The 17989-nt window shown below is 41.7% G+C and overlaps 1 protein-coding gene across 16 annotated transcripts in view; it reads right to left on the reverse strand.

The window, feature by feature from the left end:
• TENM4 (teneurin transmembrane protein 4) overlaps positions 1-17989 on the reverse strand; it is a 648250-nt gene that overhangs the window by 531955 nt on the left and 98306 nt on the right. For all 16 annotated transcript variants that reach the window (XM_075416263.1, XM_075416294.1, XM_075416284.1 and 13 more), the window contains exon 2: positions 7208-7350. The gene's annotated coding sequence lies outside the window, so the exon portion shown is untranslated. The remainder of the gene's footprint in view (positions 1-7207; positions 7351-17989) is intronic.

The following is a 17989-nucleotide window of genomic DNA, read 5'->3' on the forward strand; positions in this document are numbered from 1 at the left end:
GCCTGAGATTACTATTCTGGCTCAATGCAGAGTTACCTGTGAGGTCAGGATAGGTAGAATGGATGTTATGGAGCCTTCTTCTCAAATGGTAACCATGCTACACTCACTGTTTATTTCCCACCTAAAATCCTGCCTTCTTGTAGTACAGAAAGAAGGACATGAATAGAAAAATTTGCTTTCCCCATTCATGCCACAGGTAGGAGAAGCAAGCAAGAGTAAAGGAATGGGACTGAGTGAAGATGCGAAAGGTGGGAGCAGATGGTAGGAGAATCCCAACAAGCATGTCAAAGTTGTCCTTATAGCCTATCTGTTGTCCGGCAATCTGGCTGCGGGTTGAAGCAAATCACACTGCACTTTGAGCAGGAAAATTCAAGAACTGCAGAAGCCACTTGGCCCATATCTTGACCCTTCAGGCATTTTGGATTTGGCTATGGTATCCATTATATTGCTGTTATGAGTAACCTAAGTTGAGGACCCAGAAGGATTAACCTCCTCCTTAGCAGGTATATTCTGAAGTGGCTGATAACAGTTCACTTTACTGTTGATGTATAGCACCTGCAATGGCATTACATATGAAGGGAACTTAAAAGGATGGAAAAACCTCCAGCCAGGAATCTCATCCCACCTCTTTGCATGGGGATATCTAGTGCAGAATAGTCAGGGCTAAATCCCCACTATAAAAGTGATGACAAGAAGAGAGGAAAGTTAGCTAACATTTAGCTGAAGCTGAAGGTGTGTGTCAGCAAATTCAGCCAACCTCTCTTCATACTGTTTCCGAGAGCTGTCAAAGAAGGTGGACTTGTGCTTCCCTCTGAGCAGATAAACAGAAAAATTCCTTGCCCCACTAAGATACCCCATTTCACCATGGAGATGCCTTTGGATAATGACAAAGATGGGCTTTCCAGATGTTTCTTTGAACTTTCTTCTTTGATGGTCTACCCTCCCAGAATCACAAAACAATTCACATTTGACCAGGAACTCTGGAGATCTGTAGTCAAACCTCTGTCTCCAAAGTGGATCCAGTTAGATTAGGTGGCTCAAGAACTTTTTCCACTATTTCAAAGTCACTAAGTATGGAGACTACACAACTTCCTTGGACAACCTGTTGAAATCTGATCACCTTCCTGTTGAAAAAGTTCAAAAAAATTTGTTCGGCAGTATTTATCTTTTAACCACCTTGCATGCATTACACAATTTATACTCTCATAGACTGGCAAAGATAGTGACTTTAAACCTGAAGTTACCACAGTGGCAGTCTTGTTCATTCCATTATAAATATTCAATTTCTAAAGTCATTTTTGGTTTGTAGGAGAGCTCTATGCCTCACTCCACAGAATGTAGTTATCCCGATAGATTTATATCTGAGGAAAAGAATTACTATGCATATCAGCAACAACGTTTTTTCTTGCCTCACCTGTAAAAACAGAACCAGTTTTCTTTTTCAGTTCTGTGGCATTCTATGCCATTCACAAATCCTTGTGATAAATTATCGTGCAGCGATGTCAGCCATGCACTATATAAATGATCCATGTCTAATGAAACAGGTAGTGTACTTTACTATTTTCAACTACAGAACAGAGTGCTGGAAATCAATTTATATAGTGGAGGCTGCAAGGTTCTGAATATATCACCTGTTTCCATCACAGATCCATTTTCTGGAAAGAATCATAGAACCATAGGTTGGAAAAGATCTCTAAGATCATCAAGTCCAACCACCAACCCAACACCACCATGCTTACTAAACCATATCCCAAAGTGCCACATTGTTTAAACACCTCCAGGGATGGGGACTTCACCACCTCCCTGGGCAGCCTGGTCCAATGTCTGACCACTCTATCAATAAAGAAATTTTTCTTAATACCCAGTCTAAACCTCCCAAGAAGCAACTTGAGGCCATTTCCTCTTGTCCTATTGCTATTTACCTAGGAGAAGAGACCAACACCCACCTCACTACAACCTCCTTTCAGGTATTTCTAGAGAACAGTAAGGTCCCCCCTCAGCCTCCTCCAGATTAAACAACCCCAGTTCCTTCAGTTGCTCCTCGTAAGACTTGTTCTCCAGACTCCTCACCAGCCTCGCTGCCCTTCTCTGGACATGCTCCAGCCCCTCAATGTCCTTGTTCTGAGGGGCCCAAAATGGAACACAGAACTCAAGGTGCAGCCGCACCAGTGCCGAATACAGGGGCACGATCACCTCCCCACTCCTGCTGGCCACGCCATTCCTGATCCATGCCAGGATGCTGTTGGCCTTCTTGGCCACCTGGGAACACTGCTGGCTCATGTTCTGTCAGCTGTCAACCAGCACCCCAAGGTCCGTTTCCATCAGGCATCTTTCCAGCCACTCTTCCCCAAGCCTGTAGCGTTGCATGGGGTTGTTGTGACCGAAGTGCAGAACCCGGTATTTGGACTTGTTGAAACTCATACAGTTGGCCTCGGCCCATCGATCCAGCCTGTCCAGATCCCTCTGCAGAGCCTTCCTAACCTCGAGAAGATTGATACTCCCACCCAGGCTGGTTTCATCTTCAGACTTACTGAGGGAGCACTCAATCCCCTCATCCAGATCATTGATAAAGATATTAAACAGGACTGGACCCAAAACTGAGCCCTGGGGAACACCACTCCTGACTGGTCACCAGCTGGATTTAACTCACTTCACCACCACTCTCTGGGCTCAGCCATTCAGCTAGTTCTTTATCCAGTGAAGAGTACACCCATCCAAACCATGGACAGCTAGTTTCTCCAGGAGGATAGTGTGGGGAACAGTGTCAAAGGCCTTCCTAAAGTCCAGGTAGACAACATCCACAGCCTTTCCCTCATCCACTAGGTGGGTCACCTGGTCATAGAAGAAGACCAGGTTGGTCAGGCAGGACCTGCCTTTCATGAACCCATGCTGGCTGGGCCTGATCCCCTGGCTGTCCTTCACATTCCCAGTGAGCACATTCAGGATGAATCCCTCCATAATCTTGCCTGACACCAAGGTCAGGCTGACAGGCCTGTAGTTTCCGGGATCCTCCTTCTGGTCCTGCTTGTAGATGCCTGTTACAATGGCAATCCTCCAGTCATCTGGGACCTCCCCTGTTAGCCAGGACTGTTGATAAATGATGGAGAGTGGCTTGACCGGCTCCTCTGTCAGTCCCTGCAGCACTCCTGGGTGGATCCCATCTGGCCCCATAGACTTGTAAGTGTCCAGGTGGCATAGCAGGTCATTAACTCCTTCCTCCTGGATTATGGGAGGTTTATTCTGCTCTCCTTCCCTATCTTCCAGCACTGGGGGCTGACTACCCTGGGAATAACTAGTCTGACTATTAAAGACTGAGGCAAAGAAGGCATTAAGTACCTCAGCCTTCTCCTCATCCTTGTTGGCAATATTCCCCATTGCATCCAATAAGGGACAGAGATTCTCCTTGGCCCTCTTTTTGTTGTTGACGTATTTGTGAAAACATATTTTTGTTGTCCCTTCTGGCCAGGCTGAGTTCTAGCTGGACTTTTGCCTTTCTAATTTCCCTTCTGCATGACGTAATGAGACCCCTGTACTCCTTTTGAGTCACCAAGTGTATCATGAAGGGAAAAAAAAGGGTAGTAAAAACATGCATCTACTAATGAGTATTTTTATTCTATTTATCTCACTGTCCTTTATGAATATCTGTCAATCATCTCATTAATTTGATTGTATAAATGGGCAAGATAGACCGATATAACCGAACAAACCCTTGTAAATACAAAGTAGGTGTAAGATTACCACATCTCAGCCCTGTGGTCTCCACAGGACACATCACTTCCCTTAATTTTTTGCTGCAGAGCAGGATCCAAAACTGAAATGTGTTTGTAGAGGGAACAAACCACATGGGATACAATGTGTGAGCTAAGGGCATGGCCCAATATCATTTCTGGTCATTGCCTGTGTCTCTTTTTCGTAGCAATAGTGGTGAACCCTGCCATGCAGCGCAAGTGGCTTTTTTTTGCAGCATATTAGTCTGACAGTCTGGGTACTTTGAAGCACCATGTCTCAGGGTAGGGGATGGCAACTGTCAGCAGAAGAAACTGTCAATTTTTTGGTAGGAACCAATAAAAATGTGCTAACTAATGCTTATCTGACTGCTCCTTAACAAAATGAACAACACCACTTCCTATCAGCATTGCTTGTACTGGCTCAGGGAAAATATTCCTGTTCAGACATTTTCTCTCCTTACTGAAATTCAGCTATGCCAAGAGCTGCAACAGCTTGAGAAGCACTGTTAATAAAAATTATCAGTTATTGCTGCTGTTTCTTGTCTCCATCAACCCCCTACTTGTAGTAAGCAAAATAGGTTTCACTGTTATAGAAGGTCTTTCAACCTTGCGGTCTTTGAGGACATGGCACCAGCAAAACAATAGCCTTGATTCAGTAGATGCCCTATAGGAGTTCCCTGTGTGTTTATTATGGAAGCTCAGCGTGCCCAGTGTGCAACCAAAGATTATTTTTCTTCCAAAGGCCAGGCTTGCATGGAATTCTGTTAATTAAATGCACTGTAGAAATGTCAGCCTTTACCCCTCTACATATGTAGCATCCTTTGTCCTTCACATAATGATTTTAAAGTGTTCTGCAGACATCATTTGATAGAATAATGAGATATTATTATTGAATCTTTATGTCTCCTGTTGTCCCAGGAGCACTGACCTTGCTTCCCCAACACAGAGCTCTATCTACCAGGCTAATCACACTGGTATCTGAGTACTGCAGAGGAGATCCTTATGTGGCAGCGTTTCTGCAGCAACTCAAAACTGGCCAGAACTGAGAAGTTCCATTTCTTACTCTTTTACATTTCTGCAGCATTATAAACCAACACCTATTTAAAAAATAAATCCCAATCCTGGTGACGTGTGGGGAGACGCATGTGTCAGGTAACTCAAATCCTCCCCAGTTGTTAGGGTTCCCCGTGCAGGTAATGGTGGATGTGAATTACTACCAGATCGTAACCATGGGGAAGCAGGATAAATGGATCCCTCATCCAACCTTTTCCAGCAGATTCATAGTACTGGTTAATGTCTTTGAATGACTGAATCACTATGGGAATAACCCTTCATTTATGTCCTTCACTTTCATTTGCTAGGACAATGTATTAACACTGAATGTTTTAGCCATGGACATGCAGATATTAGCACACCTTCCTATAAATATATTTTTTTTTCCTTGACTGGATATTTTGTGTAGACATATCCGTAAATATCCATGCACACAGCAGGGTATATGCAATACATCTGGCAGGGAATGGTTAACCCCAGCACAATCCCAATTTTTAATATAATCTTGGCTTGTTTCCATAGCTGTCAAAAAGTCTAGGTTAGGTTGATACATCTCTTAAAAAGTACAATTTGTTGCAATTGAGTATTTCTTCCTCTTTTTAAGAAAGTCCTGACACTTATGAAGGCTTTTACTTCCAGGAATGAGAAATTTAAATAGATGTTGAACAAATTATGATACAAAAGCTCCTATCTGGAGATGCACAGATATTTCATGGTGTCATCAATGTCCTTTGCATATCTGCATGTCTGAGAAAATATCCAGCTGCTCCACTTTACCACTCAGAGGCTTTTCATTTCTTTTCTTTTCTGAAAGGAAATCTGAGTGTTCCACTATTGCCTCTCCACACTTTTCATTTTCCTTGAAAAATCTTTTCTTCCTCTAACCCAGTGGAGATGCCTAGACTATAGTTTCTTTCATTGAAATATCTCTGGGAATCCCCAAAACAAAAAGAAAAGAGGCTTGATATAATGACATTATTACTATACCAGTCTCTACCAAATCAGTCAGCTACAGTCAGAAAACTAAACATTCCTTAAGACACATTTATTTTAATAAAGACATACCAAGAACAATCTGCCCGTCTCTGTTACAACATGTATTTTCAAGAACTTGCCCAAAGCTGTAAGCATTTAGGCTAGTCTCATTACTATATGAACACTATCATCTGAAATACATAATTATAACCTGGACTGAAGGAAGAATACAAGAATATGCTTATTGTTTAGAACCAAAGGGGAATCAGTACATCCTTGAAATACAAAGCCATACTTTGAATCCTGTCTGAATAAAGACCTTCTCCTGTGCTGGATTTCAAAAGCAGAAATATCACAGACTCAGCCTCGTCCTTAAAAATCAGGTCATTATGGCTCTTGTTGATTTGTTGCTGTACTTAGAAGTATACAGTTCCTTACCTGAAGGTGTAGAAAGAAACTTAATTGCATTTCTAAATCTTTATCTATAGCTAGTTAAAGCCTTGGTTATGTAACAGTTTAAGAACTTTTCAATTTCTGTTGATTTTCTTCTGTCCTTTTTGAAATATCTTGGGATCTGCACTCATTTGCAAAACTGAGTCACAGTATACTGTGGCTGGCAAGTTCTATTCGTTGTTTGTTAAATACAAATAATCTTTTTATGGGGGATAATGCAGTTTCAAAAGGCATCTTAGGCAGCATCATTAGATGAGTCGGAAGTAGTAGATCCACATGATATTGTAAATCAGAGGTGGTTATGCTCATTCAGCAACAGTGTTGGTGGAAGTCAGGATAAAATTGTCAGTTTGGAAATCAATGTACAGTTTGTTTGTTGGGGAAAAAGAAGTGTTATCTTTGCTTGTACTGGGAGTGTGGAATAGTAAAAAGGTAAGTGTTGGTGGGTATTTGGTGACATGTAAATGCTGGTGAAACACAGAGAATGGAAGCTCTGTAGTCAAGAATAAATTAAGCTAAGTCATATATGAGCTGCCATGAAATTACATTTAGGTTATTTCTTATACTTCATATGAACTTCCAGAACAGCACATTGTCATTGACAATGCCGTTTATTCAAGCTTCAAGAGCCTGGGATCATTTCTTATCTTGATTCAATCACTTTGGTTAAATCTCTTGTTAGCAGTACAGAAAAAAACATGGATTTTCTAAATGATCACTATTTATTAGACAATAAATTTAAAATTACACTGTAAATATAATTTCATGGTTTTTGCTCTTTTCATTTCTTTAAATAAAAAGGATGGAATCAAGAGACAAATAATGATACTTTAAAATATCACAAGAAACATCTTGATTTATCGACTCCACTTTAGTATAAACACACATCGAAAGAAAACGATAAATGTATTAATCCCATACCCATGATAGATTAAGACTTTTATACTTTTCTTCCATTTTTACAAATAAATATGAAAAAACAATGATAGTGTACTTACATATTTCAGATCCTCATTTGTCTAAGAATAGAAAGCACTCAAGTCATGTGTCAGAATAACTTGGGTGGTCTCTTCTCAATCCCCTTTTTGTGTTCACCATCCACAAAAATCAGTGCGCCACTGCAATGGTCCAGCCATTCTCACTACAGAAAAGGAGCCAGGTGTTGGGTGTCAGAAAAGACTGGCATGGATTTATAAATGCTCTTTGCATGGCAGCTGTCAGGATTGTCCATGTATCATCCTTCATAAGATCAGAGACCCAGATTCCCCCTCTCTGTGAACACCTAACGAAAGTACCTACATCAGAAGCATGTTCTCCCCAGGTTACCATCTCATCAGACAGCAGGTGGTATTTGTCTTTCTGTCTGTATTGATATAGAGAAATGGAAATCTACCTTCATATCTACAGGACAGCCATGCCCAAGCAGCATTCCCATGCTTGGATTTCCTCAGGAACTTGGGCAACGAGAACCGAGTTATGGCACGTTCCAGGCTCATTCCTACCCAAGATATACAGGGCGTGCTGCCATCCGTGGGTGGCTTTGCGGTTTAGATGTGGTCTCATAGGCTAGATAAGGAGCACCTGTACACCAAATGTGAAGTGCTTCAAGCTGAGTGAAATGTAATTGGACCTAAGTAAGTATGCACACATATTTAAGTGTGGAGAAAGAGAAAATATGCTTTCCACAGGACAAACCTTTTAACAACAACTGGTTTTATTATTTCATGCTTAATGCTGGTAATGAAGCATATTTTCTTAAGACATCACTGAAATATTGTAGTTTTTTCACAGTTATGCTGTCCTTTTTTAAGAAATTAGAGGAGAGAAACCCCTGTGTCTGACACCTGAATAAGAGCAATTATTTCAACATACATCAAAAAATTACTGTCTCAGTCCCATGGTCCATATTGTTATGACAATTTTGAATGTGTAATTTGGTAATATCCTGAGCATTTTTTAGCAGCTCAGTATTTAATGGGGGTTTGAAAATAACTCTCAGTTTTGTAGACACCTTAATCTATACATAAGTTTATTATGAGGCACGTTTGAGTAATGTCACTTAATTTAGTGGCAGCATTCACAGGTGTAACACATGGCACTGCAGTGAAAAAGAGCCAGTATATGACCCTGCTAAAGGCCAGTATCCTCTGATAGGTCACAATTAGCATGCCCCTCAGTGTTATCAAAAAAATAACTTAAAAAATTGTGACTGCAGATGTAAGACACAACCCAGTGCAGCTGTCCACACAGAACTGTCCAGTACCACTTGAGATGCCCTAGTTATCCTGACTGTCCTTCAGCTGCCATCCAGAAAGACATGGGTTTCCGCAGTTCCTGCACCTTCTCTGGCAGTCTTTCAAAGAAGTTTGGACATCTCAAATAGCTCTGGACATCTCAGATAGCTTTAAGTTTATCATAAAACTAGATCATGCACTAAATCACAAGTTATGCATTGACAGTAGGGCTCTAAGATCCCCCTGCCTCACTATTACTATTCCCCATATACAACGCCGGCACACCACTCCTTTCCATAAGCACTGTTTCAGGGAATAGGCTGCCAACACTTTGATGTTGCATGCTGTTTATGCACATGCATGAATGCTGTATCAGGGCGCTCTTTATTTTTTTTTAATTAATATTCTTGCTATTTTGTAAAAATTAAAGCAATGGCAATTCCAAAGAGCCATTATGTTTTGATTGTTAGGAGCTGACATAAATAGATTCCAGTAGAGATAATGCTGTAAATGTTGATCATGTTACAAGTCGGCCCACCTACCGTCACTTCAGGAAGCAGAGGTTTAAATATAAATCTCTTATTTTTAACTGTGTTAATATTAGAACAGAAGGAGGAGATATTCAGCTGGGGTAAATAGTAGCTTTGTTGATGTAAGTGGCACTATGCTGATTCACAACGGTGAAGGAACTGAAACAGTGTATCTTCTCTCCACCAACAGCTCCATTAATGTATTTATAATATTAATTCAATAAGGAAAAGCAAAATCACAATATAAAGAAAAGTTGGGTTTAGTCAAAGTTATCATCTGGTGAGTTCTGACAAACTTCTGTGAGTAAATGGATGGAAATATAGAATATGTGTCCTAGCCCATTAGACTGCTTCAAATCCCTGAGCTAAAATCTGCATATTAGCTAACTACTTATTTTGTTTACAATGAGTAGTACATTGCAGACATAATTAAAACAAAGAAAATTGGTATTGGATACCTCTTGATGACGAAAAAAATATTAAAACACAAAACTCCCCAAACTCCAATGTATTAAATGAAAGTATTTTTATATATTCCAAACATTCATTTACGTTTTCTTCTTGAAGCTGTAGCTCCTGCAGTACTGTGAGTAAGATTATTATAAAATATAAGATCAGAACTGTCAGATTCTGTTACTAATTTGGAAATAGGTGTTCTAAATTTGGAAGAAAAATAAAACAGAACAAAAATGTTGCAATGTTTAAAATTCACAGTTCTAAATACCTTAATTTATCTTGAGTTATTAAATGTTCTAGAGTAGGTATTAATTTTGTGTATTTACTCCATAGCACTTGGACTTAATAATACTATATAAACAAAATCACAAAAATCTAAGAAGTTTAACCCAAGAGGAACCTTACTTCTTCTCCAAAAATCCATCTATATGGAGCCAAAGTTGTGTTTTCTTTTGAAATTACTTTCTCTATCTTTAGCTTAGGTGTTTAAAGACTCCATAATGAAGCATAGCACAGACTGAAGCATAGGAGGCCTGAGACTACGGGCATTAGAGAGATTAAGGGCTGCAGAGCTGCTCATTTTTTATTACATCAACCTGCCTAGGAAAGCAATTCCCTCCACAGCCCCCACTCATGCCCATTCCCTGTAAGTGGAGACATATGGCAGTTCTGTGATACAGAGAGCAAGCTGTGGTAGCTTTATTGATACTGGAACCGCTTCTTAGCCAGCGTAAGTCTTCTCCGCTCAGCTACAAATTGATCCCATTGACTCTCGGCAAAGGGAGAACAGTCAAAGGTTAATGCTGCCCTTGCAGTCAGATTCCTGCTTTGAATTGCCCTCCAGAGGTGCCTCTCCCCACTGACTCCAGGGAGATTTGCTGATTAAATTTAGGCTAGAGGTAACTTGTGTGCCTCTGCCATTTTGGTGGGGTTGATTTGCAATGGTATGCTTTGGTCTTTGTGAACAGCTGGCCCATAATTCACAGATGTGGGTATATTTATAGAAAACCATAAGAAGCAGCAATGAGAGTGGTGCAAGCTGGACATGGCCATCACTGTCTTCTCGTCTGCTGGAATGTCAAGACGAGCAGGGCCTCTCCCTACCTCCCTCTTCTGCCTGTCCGTTATCTAAATGAGGAAGGTAACCATTAAAACAATTCAAATCCCAGATTACAATGTTTCCATATTGAATTAACATGAAGTTCTTATTTAACATGAACTATCCTGAATGGGAGAGCTGCTATGCATCTTGCAAGACCTTGCAAAAGGAGTTTTCAGGTCAGATTTCTGGCTAAAGGACAAAAGGCTTTAGCTATGTGGCACAACATTGCACGCACACAGACATACACAGAAACAGTTTCATATTTTCTTCTTTCCTCCTCCAGCCACCAGCCTCTCTGCTAACCTTGAAACTGTGGGGAATTTCATTCTGTGGCTTGTGTTTCCTCCAAAGCAGAACTGCAGGACCTCAGTTCCTCCCTAGAAATTATGTCTCCTTGAGTAATTTTTCCCTCTCGACCTCAGACCACTTCCTGCAATTTCAGAACCATTGAAAACATCAGTTTCCAATGAGTTATTAACCCATGAAGGCTAAACTAGCCTGGATCCACCAGTGTTCCTTAGACGCATTTACTTTTCTCCTCTCCCTGAACTTTAGTTGAAATAAAACTGAAAAGATTCTTCGTCAGACAGGTTTTGGCCCATTTCACAGAGCTTAACATCACCTAAATACTTTTTTATGTTTCTCCTCCAGTTTTCTGCTACAGGCTACCATTTATGAAATCCATCTTTCCTGAAGAATTCTGATGACCTGTAAAAGCTGAAATGTTAGCTGTCAAAACCCTTGGGTATATCCACAAACGATTCTGTAAGGCTGGTGGCACAACGCCAAATGAATTGATGGCAGACCCATTTATCATTAGTAGGAACAGGCACATTAATTGGCTACGATACCAGTACTGTCCTCCAGCATTAACAAAACTCTTCTTGATCCTGAATGTACCACCAGAACATCCCTTATTAAATAAGACGAATAATACTGAGGCCAAGGGTCGCCCTGCTTCAGCTGAGAAAGCTCAATTATTTATGGATACTTCACTCATTAAGGCACCAACAGGTTGCCAGGCCTTGTAAAAAGAATTTTTTGGTCTACTGAAGAAAGGTTATTATTCAACACATATGCATCTTCTATATCAGATAATCAACAACAGAGAAATGAAAACATTTGAGTCCTGTAAAGCCTCTGGACTGGGGAAGAGTGGTCAAACACTCAAACGTGCTACCCAGAGAGGCTGGGGAGTCTCTGTCCTCAGAGATATTCAAAACCCAAGTGGCTACAACCCTGAGCTGTTATAGCTGATGCTGCTTTGAGCAGCGCGGGTTTACCCTCATCAAGTTTGCTGATGACATAAAACTGGGAGCAGTGGTGGATACACCGGAAGGCTGAACTACCATGCAGCAAGACCTGGACAGGCTGGAGAGCTGGGCAGAGAGGAACCTGATGAAGTTCAACAAGGGCAAGTGCAAGGTCCTGCACCTGGGGTGGAGTAACCCATTGCACCTGTACAGTCTTGGGGCTGACTTGCTGGAAAGCAGGTCTGTGGAGACGGACCTGGGTGTCCTGGTGGACGACAGGTTAACCATGAGCCAGCAGCGTGCCCTTGTTGCCAAGAAGGCCAATGGTGTCCTGGGGTGCATTAAGAAGAGTGTGGCCAGCAGGTCGAGGGAGGTTCTCCTACCCCTCTCCTCTGCCCTAGTGAGGCCCCATCTGCAGTACTGTGTCCAGTTCTGGACTCCCCATTTCAAGAAAGATGAGGAGCTACTGGAGAGAGTGCAGTGGAGGGCTACGAGGATGATGAGGGGACTGGAGCATCTCTCCTACGAGGAAAGGCTGAGGGAGCTGGGCTTATTCAGCCTGAAGAAGAGAAGGCTGCGAGGGGACCTAATAAATGCTTATAAATATCTGAAGGGTGGGTGTCAGGAGGATGGGGCCAGACTCTTTTCAGTGGTGCCCAGCCACAGGACAAGGGGCAATGGGCACAAACCGAAGCAGAGGAAGTTCCGTCTGAAGATGAGGAAGAACTTCTTCCCTCTGAGGGTGACGGCGCCCCGGAACAGGTTGCCCAGAGGGGCTGTGGAGTCTCCTTCTCTGGAGATATTCAAACCCCGTCTGGACAAGGTCCTCTGCAGCCTGCTGTAGGTGATCCTGCTTCGTCAGGGAGGTTGGACTAGATCACCCACAGAGGTCCCTTCCAACCCCTACATTCTTTGATTCTGTGATTCTTTGATTCTGTGACTAGATGATCTCCAAGGTCCCTTCCAGCCTCTGATATTCTGTCGTTCTCAGTCCATAAGATAAAGCCACACAAGTGGATTCCCAGGTTTCTGTCCCTGACTCTTCCAAGTACTCGCAGCAAAACCAGCATACTCGTAATTGGCCACTTTAACCAGCTGCCTCACCATGGTAAGAGAAACCTCATGTTGAGAAACTTTGATGCCAGTATTCTTGCGTACTCACCACTGAAGCATATGAAAAAGGAATCAGTGGCCATTGATTAATATTTTACCTGCAGAATTCCCCTGAATTTTTTTGTAAAATCAGAACTACCTGACCCCATCACGTACAGCTGCTATGAAAGCATCATGTATTATTGCAGACGCACTGGAGTAATGGTTTTGTGTGTTATCTTTGTCACCTTGCTTAGTCCAGGTGCAGTGACACAATCCAATAGCTCTTCATCAGGATGGGGAAAGTAAAACATTGATAATTTTACTGAAACATTGACCACATGTTGCATGTAGCAGAAACAAACTGTTACTTTCAAGTGTGTCTTTCACCTACTTTTACTTCTGTTGGCAACGAATAGTTGTGATCCATTTCACTGCAGGAAGAGCTCAAAAGCAATGCTCTAATATTTCCTGGGACTCTGAAAGGACCAGTTGGGTCAAGTCCATTTTGTCAATGCTGTTGATGTTTTTCACTGGCACACAATTTCTACCTGGAGGTCATGTGTTGCTACCATGGCTGCAATTGCTACACACAGATTATGATATTATCAATTCCTCTCCATCTAACTTGTTGGCTAATTATGTGTTGATCCTCTCATAAATTACATTTTCCCTCTTCCTGTATCACCTGATTGTTTGATATTGGCAAGAAAGAGAATTACTGGGTTTTTTTCTCTCCTCAGGGAGCTTGGGGACTTTTTTCTCAGAATCTTATAAAGTTTCCTCCATATTTGGAATGAAGCATTTTATTTGCACACAACACACCCTACTGGGGAATTTTCAGTGCTGTCACTATGTCAGGCTGGCACACATGCCTTCTACCTGCGCAGCCAAAGGAACAGGCAGATGGTTGGTGACAAAAGGAGCATCCCGTGGAGCTACAGGAGAACTGTCTCAACAGATCCAGGATTTCAGAGCCTGAAAGACACTGTGCAATAGCCCAACCATAACACTGCTCAGCATTCAGCCAGAAGCAAGGCAGGTGCTTGAAATGTTTGCCAGGATTCACTGACTCAAAAGGGCTTAGTCTCCAAGCCAGAAGTAAATCCAGTAACTGAGCTGGGATGCTCGTACAAAGAGATCTGAGGGAAACCTCCTGGTGTAGGGCAGCATCTCCAGCATTGGTTCTGTGACTTTTTGACAGCAAGAGGACAGACCTCTCCAACATTGTCCCTTCCAGGACTCAAAGTAGGACATCCTGTGAGAACAAGGGGGAGCAGTGAGAATGCACCACTTCAAATTAAGTCGTATCCCAAAGGGGAGATGTGCTACCCACCAGGTCTTCATGAAGCATGGGTCCCCAGGACTACGGTATCTACCACCCCACTACATTTGGTGCCAGGGACCATTTTGTAGGAGAGATGAGGCTGTTTATAGTTCATTGCTGCATGAACACTTGAGATGTAACCCTTGCTGATGGGATTGGGAGGAAGGAGTCAAGATTGTTGAGCTCACAATGTTAGACTTGTCAGATCTGGATCAGTCCTGCTCCCTGCTTGACAGCTTCATATTTCATGTCATCCTACCTCTAGTAGACAAGTGACATACTTGGAGCTCTGTCTCCCATCTGAATTTGTTAAAGAAAAATGTTATTTTTCTGCATCTTTCATTCTTCATGTTGGTGGAAGACAGAGGAAGAAGACTAGAGGTCTTTGACCATACTGTCAATTTATTTTCTTAAATCCTCTTCCCTGTGAACATTTTCAGAACCTACTCCTGCTCCTGTTGAATATTTCCCATGCTGCAACTGCAGTGTATTGACATGATTCACAGTTCTTGCTAAGCAATGGTGAATCTGTCCAGAATACATTGAGACTCCTCCTTCTACAAAAACAATGAACTGTAGCAAAGATCACTGCAGCTAATATGTCTTCAGACTCAGGAACATTCTTCTGCACCTCTGCATTTCAGAAGATGACCTTTATCAGATGTAAAGCCTACAAATATGTTTTGACTGTGTAGGGCAGACTACGGATATAGTATTTGATGTACAAATGTAACAACTCTTCTCCTATCATACGTCAGCCAGTACAGCACAGATGCAATGTCACAGAAAAAAAAGCATGAAGTAGAGGGAACAAATATAGAAATGAGCTTATAACTTGCAAATCGGGAAGAGAAGCCCAAGTAAAACAACTTATACTGAAGGTGCAAAGGAGTACTGCGGAGCTAGTCTCCCTAGAGGAGGCAAGGGAAGCCAGGGACAATATTATCTCTCTAAACGCAAATATTGTTTGAGAGAGACAGTGCTTCTGTGACCAGGCCAGCAAAGAACAAGAGAGCTCTTAGCAGAGTAAGAGCCTAGGCTTGCTGGTGTAGGAAGAGTTGTGCACACTGATGCCCAAGGGTATTCATGATCAGGAGTCCCACTTCAGCTTTCCTGTAATTAGTGGATAGAGTATATTCATCGAACTTGAGATTTTAGGGCTCAAAGTTCAAAAAGCTACTGAATGTGAAATCATTCCTCTACTTCCTCCTTTCTTGTCGCTTCCAAAAACAACCCCACTATATTTTTTTCTTCCCATTTGACTGAATTCACCTGGGGGTCAATTATCTATCTGCAATGAAACCATATGCTATTTCATGTTCTTGCATAAGGTTAAGCTGCATATGATGAAACTGATGAATTAAATCTTGTGGGAAGAGAAGGGAGGGTGAAGCCTGGCCAGGAGTTAGTGTTCTCATTTACTGACAAACTAATCCAGGGTATCAGACACATACAGAAATTTACTTGCCCACAAGGAGCACAGGAGAGAAAGTACTGCCTGTGTTGTCGTAAAAAGGAGATGGGAAATGTTAAAATGGGGAACATTAATGTAAACAAGGCGGGGACATATACTGCCTAAGACTGGTAAGGATTCCACTGTGGAAAGGTTGAATTATTTACAAAAACCCCAAATTTTCTGTGTTTGGTTTCTGTTTTTGTTTGCAGCTTGCAGACTGCTTTGAACACAGCAGATACCCTGATGATGTACATTCGTAAAATCCAACCTGCTGTGTGGATCTGTGCTTGTCACTTCACTTTAGTCCAGGAACAGCCCACTAAAACATTGGTCTGAGTTTCCAATCTATCTGACGTGAGACTGGTTCTTATCATTGTGGATAATTTTCCTTCAAGCTAGAATATGGATTTTTTGTGCTGGCCTGGCGAGGATAAAAGAGAAGAGGGAAAAACAGACATGGAAGCACTCCATGGAGTCTCACACTGGTAAAATTACACGCACAGAAAAGCTGCAAATGGAAATAAGAGCTACAGCCACATGCAAGTGACTGTAGGGAAACAGTGCAACCCAATCTAAGACCTGTTTACAAATAAATTCTTGATAAGCCCTAAACCAATAACTTTGTTGCCTGTATTACTTAATTTCCTTGTCAAAGAAAAACTTTCTCTATGTCAGTGAAAAAAATTAACTCTGAGAACTACTCAATCTACAACTCTGAAGAGCTTAGGTTGTACCTAGGGTAACATTTTAGTGCAGTTGCACTTCCCCAACATCTAGCATTTGGAAACCGTGTTACTGAGAAGAAATAGGCACAAACACACACAGATATCCACTGTTCTGCCTTCAAATAACCCTTGTGGAGAAAGAGGGTTGTATATATATATATAGGGGTGTGCATGTGTGTGGGCACGCATGGGAAAGCAAAGTGGGCTTTATATTCATTCTGAATCCCACCGAAACAAAGATCCTAATGTTATCCCCTGGAATGAGGTAAGAAACATGATCATTTGGTTCCAAGACCTGCCTGAAACTACAGTTTTTTAGCCCTGAATGAGCAGCAGTCAAAGTAAGAGAGATCAGATGAACTGCATTTAGAAGTGATGCAGTGAACTGGTACAAGGGGAAAGTGCTTTTAGTGATCGATATGAAAACAGGGGGCTTTCATCTAACCACAGCGAGGATGGCAAAGAGGAATTTGGGCAATATAATATGGGATAAAAGGGTAGCTAGCCTCTTATTTCAATCTAAAGACTTAATGATGCTTATTAAAAGGTTGTTACTTGGTTTCAGGGAAGAATTATGTCCCTCTACTTCTTTCCTTAGAATGAATGGCCTGACAGGGAAAGGCAAGTTTTTTGAAGTCCTTGGTCCTTCTTAAAGAGGTGGTCTTCTCATTTCTCTGCAGCTTTGCCAACAGATCAGCTCATGCAAACAAGCAATTCACATGCGTGGGTTTTATTTGAGGGCCACTGCCTCTTGCCATGCACGATGCAGCATATTCATACAACATCACTTGGGTAATAAGTCACTACAATTTGTTTCACTTAACAATTGTTAAGATTTGGGTCAAAACCCACTAGGCCAAAGTCAGGTCTGGAGGACACACATTGAAGTCAATGAACTTCCAGCAGTTAAGCTGGGCTGCACATTTCTGCTGGGGAAATCTTTCCACTGCTGCAGCACTTCATTATAGCTGTCATTTTCTCTATGAATTATTGCTTTCTTGTCAGATTTACCTCCCCTTCCACTTGAAAACAGTCATCTGGAGAATAGGCCGACAACAAAACAAAACCTCCTGGAGGTTAATGTAGCAACGACAACAAAAAAAGGAGCTGGTCTACCTCTTAAAAGACAGGGCCGAACCACACTGTACTTGTTCTGCTACAAGAATCCAATCTATCTGTTTCTCAATATAACATGCAGTACTGCTTTTCTGGCACTGGATATCAACAAAGTGTTTTGAACTCATTTTTACTAGATTTATTTAAGATTCTTTGTGTGCTTCAAAGTCCTACAGTTCTTCAACAGTAACTGGCAAAGACAATTTGGGTTAATTGTTGTATCATTGAAAAATCCATTTGCTTTTCAAGTAATGTTAAGAAATCCCGTATGGCACTTGAACATAAGTATACAAGGTGCTGGCACTCCCACAGTTCTACAGTAAAGAGACATGGGGCAGAGATATGCCCTGGGAGACAGGAGTCCAGAGTACCAAACCACCCTACTTCTTCTTAGATTAATTCATCCCACCAGCACGAACTGGTCTTTTGTGGGTTAAGGAACTATCCTCCCATGTATTGTAGAAAAAATACAGGGGAGATTAGTTTATA

The sequence above is a fragment of the Opisthocomus hoazin genome, chromosome 1, assembly GCF_030867145.1.
Source record: "Opisthocomus hoazin isolate bOpiHoa1 chromosome 1, bOpiHoa1.hap1, whole genome shotgun sequence".
Classification (NCBI taxonomy): domain Eukaryota; kingdom Metazoa; phylum Chordata; class Aves; order Opisthocomiformes; family Opisthocomidae; genus Opisthocomus; species Opisthocomus hoazin.